The 23,489-nt window shown below is 46.3% G+C and overlaps 1 protein-coding gene across 1 annotated transcript in view; it reads right to left on the reverse strand.

The window, feature by feature from the left end:
* Positions 1-23,489, reverse strand: part of LOC119397698 (tachykinin-like peptides receptor 86C) — a 907,940-nt gene that overhangs the window by 186,177 nt on the left and 698,274 nt on the right. The window lies entirely within an intron of this gene.

The following is a 23,489-nucleotide window of genomic DNA, read 5'->3' on the forward strand; positions in this document are numbered from 1 at the left end:
ATAAGTCTCTTGTTAAAACTGCTCCACCATGGTGCATGATCGGCAATAAATTTCCATTTTATACGATTGTTAGCGATGTAACTACAAACTTCTTCGTTTCTCAATGATTTCCACAGTTGGAAGAGCTCTCTCTTGCTCTTCTTCAACGCTAAGGCGTTATCTCAATATATGACCGATGGAAGTCCCCGTCGCGAGACGAAGCGTCGCAAAGCATTAAGAAAGCTTGTGGCAGTCATATCTTCGACTAGTTCGAGATGAACTGCTCTAATCACGGCACACGTGAATAGGCAAATATACATTTTGGCGTAGCCATCAGAATGTTTAACATTTAAGGGACCGGCAAAATCTAGTCCTGTTACTTGAAATGGTTCTGAAGCGGTCACTCTTTCCGGTGGTAACGGAGCAGCTACTTCGGTCATAGGTCTGGCATTGAAGCGTTGGCATACTATGCACCCTCTGATAGTTTTCTTGATTAGTTGTCGTCCTCTTATTATCCAGAATCTTTCCCTTATTTGAACGAGTGTATCCCGAACTCCTACATGAAGCAGTTGACGATGGTGCTGCAGTACGATAAGCTCGCAGTAGTAGTGATCCTTGGGTAAGACGATTGGATGCTTCTCCTCGTAAGATTTTTTGCTGAATTGTAGACGTCCTGCGACGCGAAGAACTACGTTGTCGAGGAACCATGTCACATCCCGGAGTATAGAATCACGTATATGCTGAGCTCCTTTAGAAATGTGATCAATTTCCTGAGAGAAGGCTGAACTTTGGACCTTTTTTATCCAATACAATTCGGCGGCTTGTATTTCTTCGGCAGTCAGGGCCCCCTGTGATAAATCTTTCCGCTTCATCTTCGATACGAATCTTAGTACCCAAGCTGTAACTCGGTGTAATCTCGAGAGGGAGCTGTAGGTATTAATATGCAGAGTTGGTGATTCGTTTGAAACGGAAATTTCCAGCGATGTTGTTCGAGGAGTACGTTCTTCCGTGACGCTCAGTGGAAGATCTGTGGAGTTCAGAATGCGGTGTGGTGGCCATCCATTTTCTTTAGTAATAAGCCAGTTGGGTCCCGTCCACCAGACAGAGTTTGTTAGTAGCTCATGGGCGGATACTCCTCTCGTTAAAAAATCAGCAGGGTTTTGCTTTCCGGGGCAGTGTCGCGACGTTGTTACGTCCGTTTTACTCGGAATTTCCGTTACCCTATGTCGAACGGCATCTTTCCACTTGTGAGGATCCCCGGTAATCCAGTACAGTGCGATCATGGAGTCAGTCCGAAAGTGGACTGAAGTGATGTCCTCGTCCAGATCTCGACGTACGTAGTCGTACATCCGCGCTGAGACTAGACAGGCTAGCAGTTCTAGTCTGGCAAGGCTTGTCTCCTTCATCGGTACCACCCTGGATTTGCACAAAACAATAGTTGAACTTTTGTTGTTCGTTTGTCCTGTCGTGGAAATGTAGCAAAGGGCACCGTAGGCTGACTTACTGGCGTCAGCGAAAAAATGGAGTGCGTATTTGTCGTCAGGTCCATGCGCCCCCTGTCGGTAGAACCTAGGTAGTTCTATATTACAAAGCTGGGGAAGTTAATTGCACCAACTCTTCCATTCGTGTAGAGTGTCTGAAGGCAGCTGTTCTTCCCAGTCAACACTTTTCCGCCAAAGTTTTTGGAAACAGATCTTCATCCTTATTGTGAAAGGAGTCAACATGCCACGAGGGTCGTATAAGCGGGAGGTCGTCTGTAGCATGAACCGTTTGGTATCGGTCCTTTGCTGAACGAATTCCAAAGCGTTTCCTGGACTGAACGACAGTACGTCGGTGTCCGGATGCCACACCAACCCCAGGACTTTCAGCACTCCAGTTAATTGTCCTAGAGGCAGCTCTGATGGCTGTGTTGGTTGCGTGCTAAGTGCGCGTGGGTCATTTGAAGCCCACTTGCCTAGTTTCATCGATGCACTTGAAAATATCTCCGTAGCTTCCGCACCCAGTCTTAATGCGTCTTCGACGCATTCCGCTCCTATTAAAATGTCGTCAACATATATTGAATTCCGTAGAAGTTTTGTAGTTTCGGGGTAATTAACCGACATCTGATCAAGGTGATGACGTATGGTCGCCGCTAAAAGAAACGGACTGCATGTCGTGCCGAATGGTACTCTGGCCACGCGAAAGGTGGCAAGGTTAGGCAATGGTTGACCGGGACTGGGCGCCTTCTCCAACCACAAGTACCGCAATGCGTCTCGGTCTGTGCTGTTTACACTGATTTGTAGAAACGCCTTTTCGATGTCAGCGACTAAAGCAATGCGATGTTTCCTGAAGCGGAGAAGCAGACCTATAAGATCGGCATTGAGGTTCGGTCCAGAATGTAGGCTTTCGTTTAGCGAGAGTTCTCCCTTTTCATGGGATGAAGCATCGAATACTACCCGTACTCTTGTTGTGCGGTCCTCGCGTATCACTGCATGGTGTGGCATGTAATATACCGTATCCTCTGTTTTATCTTCGGTGACCTTCTCTGCTACACCGTCGTTGGTGTATTTGCGTATGGCAACATCATACTCTTGTAGCAGCTGAGGGCATCTGCGAAGCTTCCGGAGAAGCTGATGTAGACGAGTCTCTGCGTTTGCTAGGTTGTTGTTGTGAAGAATTGTTGGTTTCCATGGAAGCGATACCACGTAGCGACGATTCTCCATCTTGATTGTGCTGTTGAAGAAATCCAGAACTGTGTTTTCGTCTTGAGTCTTCGTGTGCTCCTGAGATTTTATTCCCATTATTTCCAAGTCCCAGTAGTTTTCCGTTGTAATTTTACAATCTGTCACTGATTTTAGAACTATTGCCCATTACAATGCGTGACTGTGGCGAAAGAGGCTACTGGCCCATGGAGAGTCCAGCCTAGAGTAGTCTCGACAGCTTTGAGTCCATTGTCCAAATTTTGTGCTGTTCCCGTAACAAATGACCAATAATAGTCACTGCCGAGTAAGACGTCGACAAAGTTTGGGCTGTCCGCTTGATCGATGTCTGAGAAGTAATATCCATGGCATTCAAGCCTGTCGATGACATCTTTATTCGGTCGTGGAATAGACTGATGACGGATATTAGTCGTGACGAGAGCTTCGATTAGTATCGAATTTCCACTACGCTGTGAACTTAGAGTGACAAGTACGCGCTGGAAAGTCTTCTCTTCATGTTGCCCTCCAAAATATCCCACCGTAGGGCTCTCGTGATCTAGTACTTGACAACGTAATTTTTCAGCCAGTTGTTCAGTGACGAAAGTGCGCTGGCTGCCTCCATCGAATAAAACTCGAGCTAGGCATTTGCTCTCTTGGCTGGCCGCCCAAGCAACAGCTGTCTGAAGGTATACGCGCCGTTTTGAATTGTCGGCGCCAATCATTTCGAGTTGCATCGGTGTCGGTGATGATTGAGCACCATTAGTCGGTTTCAACATCCGAGGGTCGCACATCGTTTCTGCGTGGCGTCGATTGCACTTCGTGCATGTAACATTCCTCCTGCAATTTTTCGCCAAATGAAGTTGTAAAGTACAGCGGAAACATCGACGTGAGTTTAGGAGCCTTTTTTCTTTTCCTCGAGCGGAATCGGACAGTCGCACTTTTATGTATCATGAGTGGTGGACTCGCAGAACAAGCAGGGTTGTTTTTTCGGAACTGGTTTCGCAGATGAAGTTAGAGACTCCGTTGTTAAACGTTGATGGCGCGAAGATGATGTCTCAGTAGTGCGAACCTCGTTTACTTTAACCATCTTCGCGTCCTCTTCGACAGAAATGTGTAGGACTGATCGTTCGCGAGACTCTACTTCGGTTTGAATAAAAAACAGTAAAGACTGTATGCTCGCCTTCAGTTCCTGAGAGTGCTGGCCCGTGTTTCCACCTTGTCCTCTTTGCTGTGTACTTTGGCGTGCGATGGTCTTGTTGAAGTCGATGACTAAGTCGCGTGGAAGCGCCTTCAGGAGGATGGGGTAGAGCATTGCAAAATAATTGTCTTCTGGTACTCCGAGAGACTTCACGGCACGTGTTTGGGACTGCACCGTGTCGTAGAGGCATCGCAGTCCTTGAAGGTCGTTGGAGGATCGCACGGGCTGTATGTCGATGAGTCGTTGCATGTGAGTTTGAATTATCACGTCGGTTTTGGCAAATCGGTTTTTCAGAATGTCCAGTGCTTCAGCGTAGCAACTTGCAGTTGCCGGAAGTCCCGCGATGGCCAACGCCGCGTCGCCGGTCAAGACCGAACGTAGATAGGTGAATCTGTCGACGTCGGTGTGTCCACCGTTGTTGTGGATCAGTTGGCTGAACTGTTCCCAAAAGGGCGTCCACACTGACGGTTGGCCATCGAACTTCATGAGGTCGACTTTTGTTAGCTGGACGGCGGGCTGGTGCGTGCGTTGCACGGGTTCGATTGGTGTCTCTGGTAGAGGACTGTTCTGGGACTCGTGAAACCGACGTAACCGATACTTGAGCTTCGCGTACGTCGCTGTGGCTCGATCGTTGTATTCCACAACGCGGTCAAACTCTGCCTCCGCTTGCGTGGTTGATAACAAAGGAACGATGGCGGAGTCAGTGGCTCGCAAGTCGGTGTGAAGTTGCGTGAGGCGATCGGTGAGAATGCAAAGCTGCTCTTCCGTAACAGCATCTTGGTCGATAGTTGCCTCAATCTCGTTGATAAGGCGCGTTAATTGCGCTCTTTTTGCCTTGCGCTTGAGCTTGAGAGAGTCCATGACTCGAATCCGCGTTGAGCAGCTAGAGGTCGGCACGATGAAACTGTGTACGTTGGAAGGCGATTACCTTGGGGCCATCGATGTGGTTCACTCTTGCGAGGGCTTTCGGCACCACTTGAAGAAAATCGAGCCTCCAATGCGTAAAACAAGGGTTTATTTAGGATAAACCGCAGCCCGACTCCGTGGGTTGCTGCTTTAGCGCGTGCTTCAAGCCAACGTTCTTCTTTCTCTTCGTCGATATTTTTCCAACATCCTGCATAGCGTCGCATATTCAGCGCAGCCTAAGAAGCACTAGGGTTTTTACAAGTGCGTATCTATGTATTTTCTAGTAAAGGAACCCACCACCTAATACTTAGGTATTGATGTTGCGCCTCAGATATGCGTCATATATGTTTTTTGATCGAGAATGTTCACAAGTACGAACGCAGCTACCAGTTCAAGATGGCTGGGCGTTCAGCAAGTGCTTAAACTTTGGTCGGGTGGCTGAATCGTGTGGTAGATGGACAGACAGACAGACAGACCAAAATTTTTGCGTTCAAGTATCCCGAGAAAGACTATAGTCTTTAAAACAGCAGCGCCTCCTCTATCTTTTTGTGCCTTGGCGAAGGAGCGGAGCCCAATGGGAACGGGCCGTCGGCGTTAGTGTGGCTTTTAGCCGCCGGCCGCCGCCACCGGAGTATGCCCGTCGTCGCGTCGTCGCTCGCGGAAACGAATGCCGTGGCTGCATTCGAAGCTGCTATATGGATCAGTTTTCGGCTGTATTCGCGTTGTTTAAAGTAAAATGAAACTTGTAAACGGGAATCATGAAGCACTTGTCGTTCTGGGCAACCAGCCCATTTCGAAGGCATGGGTCGTTCGCAGCTACTTGATCGAGACGCTCGCGCGTCGTCTGCTAGCCCCATACTAGAGAGTGCATAGCAGTGATTCACGGAAAATCGTTTTGTCACCGTTACGTTCGCATGAATGAGAGTCAGTTTTTGACTGTCTGAAAGTCGTTTTTACACACTATACACACTTTTACACACTATGCGCAGGCCTGGATTTCATGCGCTAAATAGCATGAAATATCACTAGACTGCTTCCAGAGACGTACGTGATCACCCGTTCCCTTCGTAAAGCTTTTGAGAATTACATTTGTCGCCACCGGGAGAAAGCAACAGCTGGTGCCAGAAAATGAGGAACTATGCCAAGTGATTGCACCAATTCAGAGCTTAAACCAGTTAAATCGTGGTGGTCCGAAAAACGAACAAAAACAGCTGCATATGCCGCGCGCTTGTGTGTGAACACACCCTGTCGTTCAAGTATAAAGTCGCAATGCCGACTCTCAACTTGAGCCACTGTGATAGGCGTGATAAATGGCGCGGCCTGTTGTCAGTTGCTTGGGCTCCTCTTTGTATTTGTCGACAGATTGTTGTAGCCTCAGTATCTGGCTCCTGAAGTATCTTTCTTTTCTCTTTCATTTGGCCTTTCCGATAGTGAACAGAGTAGAGACCAAATGGCTGTCGACCTGGACGCTTTTGTCGCACGGGGAAGCCTGCTCAGCTTTGTGCACGCATTCATTGTGACACTGCACATGATGATGGTCGGTTGTTTCGCGGTAGCGCATGTGGTGTCCATTGGCTCAGCTTCTTCAGCTTCGGGATCTAATGCCAGCGCTGCACATGGCGGCGATCGCGAGGCAGCTTTGATACTGGTACAGTCATTCACTGACTGTTTGGACGCAGCACGGTCACGTTTAGTGATATTTGCCATGCTTGGTTCAGTTGTTACCTTAGGCTGCAAACGTCAAGGGTAGTCTGCAAAGACTGGCGCTACTGCATCCTTCTTAAGCCGCCGCTTCTTATATTCTATGAAATCTCCGGGTCGTAAACAACGGCTACATATTACAGTGTAGTTTTCAGGTGCATTATCCCGCTTAATTACTGCAAGCCACCTCTACCGAACACCAGCGGCAGCTGGAATTTTATGGAACGACAGCCGAACAGTGTATTAAGGCGAAAGCCTTAGCTACCTCATCAAACGCGAAAATTGACCGTCGGCGGCGTCAGCTCAGCTGATGCAAAAAAAAATATTTACGTGATGACGTCATCGTATGACGTCACAAGTCATAAAACTTTGTGACATCACATAACGTGACGTCGTCATACTACATATTCGCTTGGTCAAAATGAGCCGATCACGGAGACAGTGCATGCCTCCGCTGATGTGCAGAAAGCTGTCAGTGCCTCCGATCCTTGAGGTTTTAAGAAAACCACGTTAGGCGCAGAAATATCTCGGAGGGAGGCAGGGGATGTTCAATACATTGACTGGGAAGACAAAGAAGAAAATGCCTTTCGCCTTTCAGTCGTCTTAGGCGAAGGCATAAGCGACCCTGCGAGATTTTTTTCTTTATGAATAAAGGGAAATAAATAAAAAAGACAATCGTGATTTCTTTCAGTTCCATTTGCAGAGTGGAACACAACAGTATGACATACTAAGGCACTGGCGTGGTTGCAATAGCCTGAAACAGAAAATGAAACGCGAATACTATCACACTCGAGTGCAAGTATCGAACCGGCAGCACGGCCAGGCTGCCAGCGGAATACGTACAGCGGGGATGGAAAGAAACGCGAACATGCGGCATCTATATTCTTTGCTGTTTCGCATTTATTTTCAACTTGTTGTGACCCGGTTCATTGATGAAAAGACAACGTAATGCATGACACAATCAAAGACCATCTTGCATCTTTTTATTGCCACCATGGTTATAGCGCGATAAAAAAGGGCACCGCAATATTCGCGTTTCTTTCCGTCCCCCTTGTACCTGTGTAAGCCTTCGAGAAGCACGAATGCAATTAAACTCGGATGCAAACACGAATTCGTAAGCTTCGTAATACGCGCGACCGTTGAGCGCCAGCTTCACGTGGATGGATGGATGCTATGAGCGTCCCCTTTATAACGGGGCGGTGACATGTCTGCCACCAGGCTCGAAGAAAAAAAAGAAAAACCTTCCTTGTTTCATGTTGGCCTAATACCTTATCTACATTGATTAAATCTATGTTATTATACAAAACATATAAATTCACGGTCTATCTCTCTGCCTCTTAAGGCAGAATGACCTTATGTTTCCCCATTATTTATTTTTGTACTTTATCTCTACTTTTCTGCCACCAATACTCTAACCGTTTCTTACTTATTTCTATCGCGGACGTGTTCAGCTTTCCATTGTTGTCCCCAAAACCCAAGGCTTCATGCAGACTCGCGCCCACACGTATACCCGGGTGAATATCGCCACATTCAATAAGTACATGCTCCATCGTTTCCTTAGTTCCCCCGCAGCATGTACATTGTTCTTCTTCGTTACTGAATCTCGCTTTATAACTACGCGTTCTAAGGCAGCCCGACCTTGCTTCAAACAGTAAAGCGCTTCCCCTTGAATTATCCTAAAACATTTCCCTCCTTATTTCGTTTTTTCCCTTTCGGTAGTTACTCAGAGCCGGCTTCTTTTCCATCGCTGCCATCCAATAAGTCCTCTCCGCCTCTCTGACCTTCCGCTTAATGCTCCTTGTTGCCACATCGCCCGCACTGCTAGCCGTATATTTAGTGGTGAGCCTCCTAGTTCTTTTTCTCCACTGCGTCTCAACGCTCTTTCTATACAAATACCTGAAAACCTTCTCTGCCCATCTATTCTTCTTCATTTTCCTCAGCCTCTCTTCGAATCTCATTTTGCTCTGAGCTTCCCTCACTTCAAAGGCTGTCCATCCTATATCACCCTTTACAGCCTCGTTTGTCGTCTTCCCGTGAGCGCCCAACGCGAGGCGGCCCACCGTCCTTTGATTTACATCCATTCCTGATTGTATCTCTGACTTCATGCACACCACTGAGTTCCCAAATGTAAGCCCCGGAACCATCACACCCTTCCACAGCCCTCGAAGCACCTCGTACCTCTTGTATCCCCATAAAGCTCTGTGCTTCATAATTGCAGCATTCCTCTTTCCCTTTGCTACTGATGCTTTCTCTTGTACCTCCATATATCTATCCCCCTCATTTACCCATACTCCGAGGTACTTGTACTCGCTTACCCTCGGTATTTTTTGGCCCTGTATTAAGACCGTATGGTCTCCGTGATCATTGAATACCATCAATCCACATTTTGTTGCACTAAATCCTAGTCCCAGAGCCTCACACTCCCTTCCGCATATATCTGCCAGTCGCTGTATATCATCTTGACTGTCCGCAAATAAGACAATATCATCAGCATAAAATAGACCTGGAAGCTTCTGCTCAACCATCGTGCCGACCTGTTTGTGTGACAAATTAAATCCAATGTTGCTACCTTCTAGCGTTTTTTCAATCCTCACCATGTACAGCATGAATAACAGCGGGGACAAAGGACATCCCTGTCTCAGCCCCTTGCTAATTTCAACGCTGTCCTTGCTACTTATTCCTTCCCATTCTATACAAACTGTATTTTCTCTGTATATTTCCCTCAAAAGCTGTATACAGTCGTCCCCTATGCCCACTTCTTTCAATATATCCCCCAAAATTTCCTGATGAACGTTGTCATACGCCCCGGTGATATCTAGATAAGCTACGTATAAGGGCCTGTTTTCTATTTCAGATATTTCTGTACACTAGGTAAGAACAAACAGATTATCGTCTAAGCGCCTGTCCATTCGAAATCCATTCTGAAGTTCTCCCAAAATATCATTTTGTTCTACCCACGCTTCTATTTTTAATTTTACTGCCTGCATCGCCAACCTGTATAGCTCCGATGTAATGGTTAGCGGTCTATACGAGCGAATGTTATCTTTTTCTCCCTTGCGTTTATAGATTAAGTTCATTCTACTCTTTCACCAACTCTCTGGTATTTCCCTCTCCTGTAAGCACTTTTCTACGGCTTTCAGCAGTGCTTCTTTAGTGTTATGTCCGAGTTCGTTAATGAGGCTGACGGGAACCTCATCTAAGCCCGGAGTAGTGCGCTTAAGAATTTTTCCTTCGGCCTTCTTCCAATTGAAATTCTCTAGTACTACATCTTCGTCGGTTGCACTCCTTTGCGTACATTTACTCACCGGGGGAATCCCCTGGGTGACCTTTTTAAACGAATCGGCTGTTATCTTTTGGATGTAACCTAGCGCTTCATACCCTTCCAATTGATTTCCTCCTTCATCTACCATATGTTGTTGGATTGTAACAGACTTCCTACCTAGCGCTTTTAGGTAGCTCCAAAATATCCTAGGCGCGGCCTTCTTCTTTTCGCGAATCTCTGTCATCCAGCGTTCACTTTCACCTTTAATTTTTCCCTCGACTAATTTCTGCACAATGGATTTTTGCTCTAAATATATTTCCCATATTTGGTTCACTTCGTCGTGTGGCCGCTTCTCCCTTTTTGCCTGTCTGTGCTCCCGTGATGCCTCACGTCGCTTCTCGATCGCCTCCCGGATTTCTTTGTTCCACCAACTTTTTGGCTTTCTCTTTCCTTTCCAACATTTAGTTTTCTTCTCTTTTTCCATTTCTTTCGTGATTACATGTAGCAGCTCACTATACTTCCAGTCTTTGCCTGGTAGTTCGTCTACTTTTTCCTCGACTCTTGCGGCTATATTTGTTACTTGCGCAGCGCCACCACGTGGCAGCGGCGAGCGGGGGCGGAGCGCGCGCTCGACGGCCCGAGGAGAACGTTCGTCCAGGCAGTGAAAAAATAGAGGAGGCGCTGAAAACAGTCAACACTGCCGGACCGCCAGACTGCTCGGGACAGCGGTGGCGACGTGATGGCGACAGTGGCGGCGCGGCGCTCCCGCGAAGTTGGCTTTCCACACGCGCCGCGCGCACGGCCGTGAAGTTGGCTTTCTCTCAGAAGGATGTTTATTATGCACGTGAGCGCGATTGGCGAATGGGGGCGCAAGCTCTATCAAACGCGCACCTGTATTCCCCAAAGCAGTAACTTTAGCGTGGATGCATCTGCGTGGACATCTCTACCCCGACCACTGGTCAAGATGAAACCTTTGTGGTAGGTGAAGTAGTTAACACACACTCGGACGCAGCTAATGAAAAATCCCGCACAAAGATGGCATGAAGAAGCATATAAGATACACTGCTACTCGATATGTGCTCATGGAAAGCGTCGCCATGTGAGGAGAGAACTGGCAAAGTGTTTGTTCTCCAATAATTGGTTAAGCTACACTTCTGCTTGTGCACGCACTACCATACAGCGTTTCAGGAGCGCGAGATGCAAAGCTCGCTGCTTGAGCCGTGAACGCGTGATGGCGTTCCGCTTCCCGCTGGCGTGTCTCTTTCTGCCCCACAGCACTCACTCACGGGACACGCCCGTCAACGTTGTTGCCTTTCTGCGGCTCTCAACGCAGCCGTTAGTCGATGCCATCACATTCGAAGAAGTAGGCGGCAGAGAAACGCCCTTGGTGCATGCGGAAGCTTCATACGCTTGAGACGAGGTGGCACACTATGACACGTCGCGAAAGACAAAGCATCTTGCTGCGCTGTCACGGAATCGAATCACCGCGTTACAATGACAGCCTCAGTGGGGGGAATGAACTTTATTGAAACTAAATGGGAGCTGAAATCGGAGAGCCAGTCTCCCCTACGCTGAGATTACCAAGACGCTCCCTGTAAGCGCGCCTTAGTGTCGTGACGCAGTACTTCACTGCTCCCGAAAGCCGACACCGCCTTAGCCAATCAAGAGCGCCGTGAGGTGCAAGAGATACAAGGCGCGTTCGTGAACGTTGAACAGAATCCTGGTTTCAGCTGGTTGGTTCATACCTCAGAAAACTTTTCCGCGCAAATTTAACGAGAAAGAACACAAAGGACGGGCGCCAACTAATTTTATTTCACAGTGAAAAGAAGATTTTGTAGCACAGTCATTACACATTGTCATGTGTGCGCGCATTACAGTTTCTTTTTGTTTCCTTTTTTTTCGTTCTTGCTTCACGACCGAAAAAGCGCAAGAGCCTGCTGAGAAAAATTAGCTCATTATCTTGAAGCGTTAGGCAGGCTGTGCTGACGCAGGCGCCGAACCTTTGCGTTATGCAATACGCCTCTATTACTTCTCTTTTCTTTTGCTCTGCCTATAAACTTTGCTTGACTAAATTTGTGGTAGCATCCACACAACTTGCAATGTGTTGCCATCGGGCTGCGGAAGCATTTTTTTTTCCAATGAGACGATGTTCCCGGCCCTATCGTTAAAACACTGCACGGTATGGCTTATATATTCCTTTCCACAACTCAATGGAATCAGACACACAAGCCCCGAAATACAGGCGCATGCTTTGTGGAACACATCGTCTTCTTTCTGCTCATCATAAAGCAGACAGTTTACATGACGCTGACATTGCAACACGGACACCATCGCGGAGGCTATCTTTTTGAGATTGTGCGATGAGTATGATGGGACAAAGAACACGGCAAGGGTGCAGCAGTCACTCAACTGGACTTTCAATCTAAGGATTTTTAGGGGCTTGAGTGGACGTCCTCCAATTAAAGCTAAGCAAATGAAGTATTTCGTGTACGACAACTATAGTGTGTGGCAGGGGGACCGGAACTCCTCAAGGCTAAACTATATAGCAAAGCGCGCCGAGATCAAGTAAAATTTACACAGGCAAGTTGACGTCACTACAACAACAGCAAAATCATATTCGAAGGGCACCGAAAAATTACAAGCTAAAGAGAATTAAATGACGAGATAAGAGATTTCATTTTGTCTTCTGCTTTAAAGCGCTTCAAATAACTATCCGCATGAATTTCAACTAGCTAGCTCGTTTTTAGTTATTGCGACAAAGACATTCAGAACGCTGATAGCAGGACGAAGACTCGATGGTTAACTCGTGAAGAACCTAAATATAAATACTAACAAATATAAATACTAACTGGTCTTTTTTTTAACCGCCAACATTTCCTGCCGTGAACAGATCAAGCGGGAAAGTTTTGGATACGTCAAGAATGGAAACATTCAAATATGAAAGCATTTGCAACAACTGCCAGAGACTTACACTGCAAACGAAAACTAGACTAAATGGGCGTTTTAAGGGCTACAGTCCTGCTTACCACTAGCTGCATCTAGACAGTATTCCCTTAGGGTGCAATGAAATGGGTGTCATAAGGCTTTGCATCCTCAATTTTAATTCGTTACAAAAATATGTGGGAGAAATGAGGTAAATTCACTATCTGACGCCATTCGTCAAATGTAGTTCAGGGGTGCTATGCAGGATGGCCCGAGTTTGGCGAAACTCGGGATCTTTCCGAGCTCTGGCGTCACCCCCTTTTGAACGAGCTAACAGTACGAGAAGGTGAAATCCATCACTCAGCGCGCGCTCCGTTCCATTGGTTACGATAGAACGCGGCGTCACGTCAAGGGCGGCCGAGAAGGTTGGGTGGTGTCGTCAAACTAGAGGCAGCTCCTTTCATTTGTCTGTCGTTCCACTGAGGGCAGAAGTGCACCCATGGAAGAAAAGTGGCAGAAAGCTCTACTAACTAGATTTTTTATGTGTGCGCGGGCTGTTTGAATTCATTTTCAAGCGTTTAATATCTGCACTAAGTATCCTTTAGAATAATCAGCACCGTGTCCTCCGAGATTCGTACCGACCGAGCGCCTTACAACACCGCGGCTGGAGCTAATCGCCGAGGCCACGTGTGTAATCACCATGGTCGGCCATGGTACAGGCTGTTTCACACTTAGTGGAAAACTCGTAGCGCGTTTCAATGCGATCCGAGTTTTACCCTAAGTGTGAAACAGCCAGTACATTCTAGCGCGGTGCTCGGCCGGCGCGCGCCCTCTTCGTTCTCTTCATCGTCTGTTCGCTCCCAGAGCACGTGCGCCCGGCTGATTAGCTAAGTGGCTGGGCGGTATACCTAGCTAAGTCAGGACATGCTATGAAGTAGCTGATTAAGCCAAATCATGCTAAGGCCGAGCTAACTAAGCCACATCTTACTAAGACCATGCACATGAAGCTGAGTAAAGCTAAGAACAAGCTAATTAGTAGCATTAAAACCAAGATAATCAAGATCTTACTCACCGAGATCGTGCTAATTAGAATCGTGCTAATTAGCATTATTCTAAGTACATTTGTACTATTCAGGACCTTGCGAATTAAACATGAATAATTAATGTTGTGGTAATTAAAGCATTAACAATTAATGTTGATTATCACAACGCTAATAAGGGGCGTGCTAATTGGGCTTACGCTAATTACCTCTGTACTATTCAGGTCCTTGCGAATTAAACCTGAGTAATCAATGTCGTGGTAACTAAAGCATGAACAACTAATGTTAATTAACACGACGCTAACATGACGTGATTAAAACCAAGATTATGAAGACCTTACTCACCGAGATCGTGTAAATTATGATAGTGCTAATTACCTCTGTACTATTCAGGACCTTGCGAATTAAACCTGTGTAATTAATGTCGTGGTAATTAAAACATTAACAATTAAGAAAGGAATATTCAATATCATGTTAGTTTAGGCCTACCTAATCAATAGCACCAATATTGAGACCGAACTCACACGGTCATTACTCCGAAGCAGACCAAGCATACTGAGTAGACGAGCCATGTAAAAAGCTGGAAGAAGCTAGGTGATCACAAGCTCCTCCGATGACCCCAGCCTTGCACAAGTAGTGCAAGCTGACCAAAATATTTTATGTGCGAAGAAGCTGTTGAGTAGCGTCCACCGCATGAAACACTTTACAGGCACACCGGCACTATGACACTCACGAGTTGAACTGGGGCCTTTTCAGAATCAACGAGTTTGTGCCCGAGTTTGCGCGTCAATCAATTTGATTGACAGACGCCCGCGGCGAAGAGCGGGTCCGCTCACCGCGTTCGCTCTTGCCGAGGAGCAGTGCTCACGCAGCAATGCCAGCGAGCGGCACGATTCATCTGTGAGCTTAATCGGACAGACTGCCCACACGCACGAAGAACTAAAGGTTATATCATCACGTGGCTACGATGTGTCGCATTCAGTGTCACCGCTCTCACGACGTAACACTCACAGCTATGAAGCAAGCGCCCCTGGTGGGATTTGCGACGAGAAATGTTACTATTTACTTGTTTGTGGAGACATTGTTTCTACCGATTCGTTACTACAGAAAAATCTTCAGACGTTTAATAAGTATAGCAGTACCCCGTACATTTATTTGTCTGTAATATTCCAGAGAAGCGAATCGAGCTGCACCAGAGTGCTGCGTATGCGCCCTTGTTGCCTTCGAGATCGGAAATTTCCATGCTGCAGGTGGAACGAAAGAATTTTGCGAAAGAGGACTAACGCCCACGAACACGCCCGTGGGAGGCGCGAGGATCAGGTGGCAAAAAAGTAGCGCGACAATCACGCTGACGTCGCTGCACTGTCAAAATGTTGACTGAGTGGCGGAGCTGACGCGTTCGCACGCGGTGTTCCTTTAAAAAGCGCCGCAAATGCCGCACAGGCATTTGCGACGCCATGCTGGTTCTTGTAGCCGTTTTTATCAACGCTGCTATCGCGTCCTCTGCACTGTCTTCCTCTCACGACCGCCGTAATGCGAGCTCAGAGCAAACTCGTGTGCCCGAGAAGCTCGGGCCATCCTGCATAGCACCCCAAGAACCAAAAACTGCCATTCCGCTTCGTCTGGCATGTGTCCGCTTTATTAGGGGCGAAGCTCCTTAAGGCGGCACCCGTTCGTCCCTCGTAGTCGTCGTAGTAGTCCGTAACAAGTCTTACGCTTTGACCTTCAAGGTGGTGCCGGTGGGAGATTTCTCCTGTGCGTTGTTGAACAATAAAAAATTCGCAGCGTGCGCGTTAACTAAAAGCCGAATTCTTCTGTCTCTCATTCCCCATTAGCAGCCATTGGCATGTTCCAGTAGGAAACGTTAGTAGAAGTAGAAGTGTAAGTGTTAGCTAAAAGCCGACTTCTTCAGTCTCTCATTCCCATTAGCAGCCATTGTTTACCTCCAAGGTAGTGCCTGGTGAGATTTCTCCTGTGCGTGATTAAACAATAAAAATTTTGTTCAAAACGCCGTTGATTGATGAAATAAACCAACGAAAGACGCCAGATGTTTTGTAAAAGCAGAACGAAAGAACGCCAGATGTTTTTCTTAAAGTGTAGTAGTAGTAGTTGTATGTAGCCACCTCGCCCGATCGTCAACGGGCGAGGTGGACCGGCAACGGCGCGAGGACCCTGCCGTACGAGAGTTAAATCACACTAAAAGACATACTTTGCGGGCGATACACTCTAGTGAGCTTTCAACTTTTCGTCTTAATGTACATGATAAAGAAATTATTTCTACGAAAAACGCAAGGCACACCTTGAGCAATATATTTGGTTTTGGGACGCTAAATGGAACCATGAGGCGATGCGAAGCCGGAGCACTTGCACGATCGCGTTCCGTTGGCTTTCGTTGGGCATGCTACCGACCTCGCGTCGTGGAACGCGCGTCCTGTCTTCCCTCTAGCCTTGCCTTTAATTCGCACAGGGCGAGCGGGGAATGCGGTCGCTCTCGGCGCTCTTTCGCTCGGGAGCGGGCTTCTTCCTTGCATTTCACCGATCACAAGTGATAATGAAGGGACCACGTAAACCAACAGTACAATAAAAGTTTGATGTTTAATATATACACGATGTTTCACACTCTTTATATTATGTACTGGGCGCATTTCACGGAAGAGTTTCACGGTTTACAGATGATTCCCTCCGTAGCTTCGCCCCACTCATCATCATTCACCCCGTGGATATGCTGTGATTTTTTTTTTCAGAAGCTTTCTATAATGCCATCAGTGCTGGCGGGCACGGATGCAGCTGTGCGGGACACATGGCATGTGTCCGCTTTATTTTTTCAGAAGCTTTATATAATGCCATCAGTGCTGGCGGGCGTGCATGCAGCTGTGCGGGGGCGGGGGTGTAAAAGAAAGAAAGAAATAACGAAACAAACAAAAACGAAAAGTCTGCGAACCCTCGATGTGGCCGATCGGAACCGCACGCCCACTCAGTATACGCTTGTGTATAAGTATAACCCGAGTCGGCTAGAGATATAATAGATATAAACATACAGTACGCAAAAATTACAAGAATAAATAAGCACACATCCACAGAAAGAGCACGATCATGACTAAAAAAAGCCAAACACGTGTTAAACTTAAGTTATTACAGTGAGTCGTCCTGTCACCTTCATTTCTATGTGTTGTGGTTTTTGTTTTCGCGTCTTCTTTAACTATGAACCTAAGTCCCGATTGTTTTACAGCCTCTATAGACGTGTGGTCAATTTTTATGCAACCTCACAGCATACGAAGTCCCAGGATACAATGTGGAAAGCCACCAGTCACTATACATATATAGGCAAATTTTGTTCACTCCTTGTGAATGCCAAATTAAAAGTTGACTTCGCAGCCATGGTACTTGGATTACTTTTCAAGGGTAATTATGCATAAGCCATAAAGTGAGGAATTAAAGGTGCAGAACTTTTGAGTTGCAGATGGGACTAGCTGGCATAAAAACATTGAAACATAGCTGTACTAATTATGCATAGTAGAAGTACTGGTACATTGCAGTCATGTGATTATGCCGACAAGTTCCCAAGCACACTTCCTGAAATTTACGTTGGTTTTCAGCTATCTGTGAGTAAATATGTACAGCAATATATGAAGACAACCTTTCCATTTTGTGGGCATGGCTGAATGGTTTTATGAATCTCGGTAAGTGGACGTACAGTCAACACCACAGGTCTATTTTGAACTTTTCTGCAGGAAACCGAACTGCACAACCATGTGTGACATGTATTGATGCCATATGGCAAATTAACGCAACAAAAACCGTACAACCTGCCTGTCTTCACGGTTGCATATTTCTCAAAAGTGATGCTAACCTTTTGCACTAATTTCGTTGCCTTCATGTGCAGGCTGACACCAAGTTCCTCGGGTATCCCATTTCTTTAGATTGCACTTACATACTGGCCCGGTGAAGTACACATGTAAGTGTGCATTATGATAAGATTTTACACCCTATTTTCGTGTTGCTTTACTGCTGTGAATTATGTATAGTGCTCAGGTTCTGCTGTATATGTTTTTTCACGTGTACAGTATTGGGAGTAGGTGTGTGGGCCACGATGGAATTATATATATCCTTACACTGACATGAGAATGCTGCTGCTTTGATCCCAATAAAATATTGCAACCACTGGTTCTTGTATCAATTGAAGTATGACTGCATGTCGTGCATGGAAACGAAAAAAAATGACTTGTGCATGCAAAAGAAATTGCTGAAACACTGTCTGCTCAATATAACTGCTTGTGTTTTATTACCAAACGAGTGGAACACATGATTCACGCATTATGACACGTTGTAGAAGATAGGCAACAGAAAGTTAGACAGAAAGTCATCACTGTGTTCTAACGTAGATTGGGTCACCTTTCATTCATAGTAGCGTAATTGAAGGTGCCTCTTGTATAAATAAAGTTTAATAACATAATGAGCAAGTGGACAAAGGAGTGCACATATGATACTTTTTCGAGGTTCTTGCATATTTGCTACAGTCCTCACGTTTTTGTGTTATGAGTGTGAACTTAATAATTGCGAACAAGCCAGGCTGTGCACTGCTGTGAAAATACCAGTAATTCAATAGAACCACTATTTCCTGAATAACCGCTGTTTCGTTGGGGGAGACGGTAATGCCTATTTCTTAATTCGTACTGCAACATCTGTGCAAGGGGAGGGCCAAGTACACGTGGGCGTTCGCAAGAGGGAACTGGAGGCACAATAACTTTTTTTTATTTTGCAGGCAACCTGTTACTGGTAAGTTTGGGGAGGTTGTGCTTGACCTTGGGGCAAGCGTTAGGTATTCGCTTTAACGCGGTGGCATGATGCTTAACAAAAAGGTTAATGAGTAAGATAGTAGGTAGTCTTCGAGTATGAAAGCAACTAAATACTGAATATTAGTTATAACGAACCACTGTATGCCGCGCTAAAGAGTGCATTGCGAATAAGCGCTAATTGCGGATATGGATTATCGTTCAGCTGCTCAAAGCGCGCTGCTGCCCCTGCGTGGTGCTCGCCGCAGAACGCGCGCATTAAATGCACTTAATGCAGGCGTGTTACAATGTGCTTGTAAGTCGGGCCTCTGCGTGTGTAACTTTCATATGAGAGCGCAGGCGGTCTTCGAACCGTTCAGAACACGCTGCCGCCTTTGGACGCGTGCAGTTGGCGGCTGCAGAAATAACGAAAATTGCTCCACAGCATACGCTCATGGAATGCACATACGTTCGGTCATGTGAAGATACCTTTGTCACGCTGGTATTCACGAATTTTGGGGCGAGCGAAGCATTGTATATATGTGGAGAAGCACTCGAGAGGGCACACGTCACTCGAGCGGCACGACACAATGAACCGAAGAATTTGGAGCCGAAGGTGTTTACGACAGCCTGCATGACGTCTCACTAATTATGTACTGTCCTTACGCAAGCGCAAACGCACGCTGATGGGACAAGAACAGAAGTTCGGAGTTCCGCCGACGGATAACCAGCCGCTTTGTGCATACATTGGTACATATATGAGGCCATGAAAAAAGCATGCAAGTATGTGGTGGCGCTGTAGTGAAATGGTTAAAGTGTCTGCTTTCGTGCCTGTGGTCGCGAGTTCTATTCCTGTGTCGTGCTCACTTGTATGCAAATGTCATGTATGTGCGTAAATACATGGATGCCTATTTTCTATTGATGAATAGTAGCGGAAATTGTCCGTGAAGCGTTAATATATATTGCCTTATTTTTTTTTTCATTACGCAACTGCTCTAGGGCCTCGCATAAAAGAAGGCTTTAAAAGCTCTCAAAAGAAGCAGAAAAACTCCCGATGCGCTCCGTTCAAGCCCGCAAAATGAGTTAAAATAAAACACCAAACTTACCTCCTAAAGACTCTGTTAGTGCCGTCTAATCACTCCCTTAACAAAGGATGTAAATAAAACCTCCTTTTGAAGGGGGTTTTGCGCAGTACCTTTAGGATGCACGTTATGCGTCGAGCCCAAAACTCCCTAGAAGGCTCAAACCCGTTTGCAGTGCGGAGGCACTTAAATGCTCTAAAAATATATTTGTATATAAACCCGTATTCAGATAACAATACGAATTAAATTTGATGTATGCTTCCACAGTAATTTGAGTTGTTTCATTCCTGTCAGTTATTTTTGTTCCTCATTTAATTTGCAGAATGTTTTGCCGATGGCGGGAACGCTTCATTTCATATGCCTAAGCGCTGTGCAGTTATCTAGTGTGGCAAACGATAGGAAGAATAATTTCAAGCTAGGCAGTCACATCATTCAGTTTACCTTGCTCGCCATGACGGATACTACCCCTCAATTATTTTCGAATAGCCTCGTCACCGCAACATTCACTAGTCGTTGCCACCATCTTTTACTTTCTTCTCGTGGCGTGCCAAACATTGCGAAAGAGATGACCCGTATGACGCAGTTTAAGTGGCACAATTTTTTTTTGCGCCCGTGAATACTCGGCCGAGAGACAGCGAATATATCCGCGCAGCTCTGATGTCACGATTTTCGCGTTAACAAGCCGGTGGGGATGAGAGCAAGGCCTATTCACCCTCAGCACGTAATTGCTCGCATCTTTTCTCGCACCTTTCAGTACTATTCCATAGGACGCAAAGATGGGAAGCTCACTCGCACGAAAATAAAAGCAGCTTGTATTACCAGCTCTTTGCGCACTCGTACTGCGCGATTGGTTCGTACAAGGAGTGCGCCGCAGGCGCGCCGCGGTAACCGCACATAAACAATGCACGTACTACACACACTCACAATATGTATTTGGGTCATGATGGCGCCGTCGACAGCTTTTTTCTTTGCTACTGTGCGCTGACCATCGAGGTGCCACAGTCAGTGCTTTGCTGGCAGATATGCTTCACGTCCTAGTGGGCTATGCAGAATGAAGAAGCTATACGAAAGATTGCCTTGAGCCCTGTGACTCGCTCAGCCGTTTGTCTCCATCAGCGAGGCCACATATCCCGGCAAACAGAGATTGGCCATTCATGCCTCGGGCGTAGATTGCCGGTGTATACTAATCAGTCGGGGTGCGTGCTTGCGACTAGAGCTTGGACGAGCGGCGATTGTCGGTACGAGGAAATAAAAGTAAAAACGCTCTGTATTACCCCGTCTCATTGCGTCGAACCGCCGCAATAAACGGTTGCATCGCGGCAGTTTCCGCTTGCTTCGCGGAAGGGTTCGCGGCAGGCTTCGCGGCAGTTGGTAGCACGCACAAACTCCGCGTAAATTGAGGCAACCGTCGGAAATGGTAACGAGGGGTGCAATATATTAAACGCCGACGAATGACAAACTGTTCGACCGAAACTAATTTCGTGCACGGCCTGAGATTATAATGCTCCGTAGTGGCTGCAACAATCGGGTTACGCACGTAATATCAGCGGAACATTTATCCCTGGATAATAAAGGCGCTTCGGTACTGCTTTTGAGGGGCTGTACTCTGGATCATTATAATGGTTCTCATCACTTGCCGGATTACAGTGGACACTGGTAGTAACACGTACGGACTTCTCGAGCCCATTAATCAGTTTGCAGGTCGGAAACATTCTGGTAACTCGTTCTGCTGCAACACTGCACTGACGGACTGAGAGCTTCGGGCGCATCGTGTATTGCGCTTCTTGTTGTATCTGTTTGATGACTCTCTTGCAAGGACTACCACTTTAGCCTTCTTCATTGTACAAATAAATAAATAAATAAATAAATAAATAAATAAATAAATAAATAAATAAATAGCGGGTCTGCGGAGTCGGTTACGGGCATCTCTGGCCCCATGTTCTATCGGTGATGTCACGGGGTCGTGACGTCGACGCAGACTGCAGTCGTCGTGTTCAAGCTGAAACTCTTTATTTGGCCGAACTTGTGGCCGGGAAATGAAAACTGAAGCTACAGCAATACACGCTGTACACTGATATCGGCGAACAGGGCATCGGTCGTCGATAAAACTGACAAGCGGTGAAGCGCATCGGCATTTATACATGTGCCATCGAACACTCCAGCGTTATCGCTGGTTGTCGCGCAAGTTCTAGAATAAGCTCGAGTCTGCGCGTCTTGCGCGCAATCTTAACAAAACGATCTACAATAATCGCGAAGCTTCTCGAATAATGCGGCGCGTTTCGCGCTGAGCGTTGCTGACAGTCTTTGTGGGCGAAAACCAAATACAGCAAAAGTGATAATAAGAAACGCACGTGGCAATATGTCAGACTCGATAAACCTACAAAACGCTCTCTTTGGTTGACGGCCACGTTCTTGCTCAGCATTAAACATCTTCTAAATATGAAGACATCCAAAGTGCTGCAGTGCTGAACACGTCAAAAATTCTTGGTTGTTCATAAATAGTTTGAAATTTAAAAGATCTTAAAGAAAAGCGTTTTGGGCATTCATAGTGGGTGTAAATATAGGAAAGAAAATATTAAAATGCTTTAGTCTTAACGAGCTGCTCAAGTGGCAACAAATAGAACTGCTAATGCCCTTCGTGGCATTTAATGTGTCGAGTTCCATGTCATGTCATCGATTGCTATCCTCTAAATAAGGCGTTTTGTAGCATGTTTTAATGGAATAGCAGCTATAGCGGCTTTGCGAGTCCTCGATGGAAAAAAAGAAAGTCACGTGAGGGCGGGGAACGAGAGACCGTAAAGACATTCCGCTTGCTCAGAAGACCAACGTTTCTTTCGTCATCGGGGGCGGGAAATGGCTGTTGCGGAGCATAGATCGATTGCAGAGTTTACTTGAAGCTTCAGGGGCGTAACAGAAAATACTCAATAAGGAGGGGAACATATGACGCCGCTTTGAAGAGCCCAGGGCAACGACGTCTTTACGACAGTACTCATAATCTCTGCGTTTGTGCTTATCTGGTGAATTATTAATTATAACTAAAAATGAAGTACACTTAATTTTCAAACAATACAGACCCAGCCCAAGAAGACTTTAGCCACGTTTCCTGTGCCACAACGGCTACCCAACTGCGCGACAATGCATTCGCGTTCAAGTTTCACCAATAACGTTTGGCCTTCGTGTTATGAATGGCCAACCTCCTCCCACTAAACGGGTACAAAAACTACAACGAATACTGCTGTAAACTGACTTTGAGTAGTGTGTTGATTGATCACCTTGCCCTTTTCCACCGTTATCAACGTCCGATGAAGCCCACACGTTTGCTGAAGACTTCGCCATGACAAATCCGCAACACCGAATAGACCGCAGAGTAAATGCGCTTCATGCACAAATTATTGTTTCCCATATCTGAGGTTATAAAAAAGCAGCGGCTGTACGCAAATGGTTCCTGACTATAGTCGTAAGAGAATAGCCTTTATATATATCAGACGCCACCGAGAATGCCTGTGAGAATAACATAGTGTTATTTGTAATACATTGTGAATACCTTCTGGTCAAAAATTCAAGCAGGTCATCCCACGGACCCTTCGTCTGCAGACCTTTTCACTGTGCTGTACGCTAACCTAATTTGCAATAATGTTAAGGCTAGCTTTGGCGCAAGTCCACAATATACACGGTCCACAGTATACGCGCTCATATCAAAGGCGGCCAACATGGCGACTCTCTAGCAATCCGAACCACGTCGTCATATTGGTGCCATGATGTGCAGCCTAATGCGCATGAATAGGAGATATGTGGTATGGTGCCGAGACAAGTAAACCTACAAATCTTGATGGAAAGCTTTTTCTTCCTGCGCGACATCCATAGTTGCGCTGCTCACATTTCGGCATACGTTGCATTATATCAGCTCTGATGCACGCATCTCTTTTTATTCGAAGTGGCCACATCCCGA

Source organism: Rhipicephalus sanguineus, chromosome 1 (assembly GCF_013339695.2).
Source record: "Rhipicephalus sanguineus isolate Rsan-2018 chromosome 1, BIME_Rsan_1.4, whole genome shotgun sequence".
Taxonomy (NCBI): domain Eukaryota; kingdom Metazoa; phylum Arthropoda; class Arachnida; order Ixodida; family Ixodidae; genus Rhipicephalus; species Rhipicephalus sanguineus.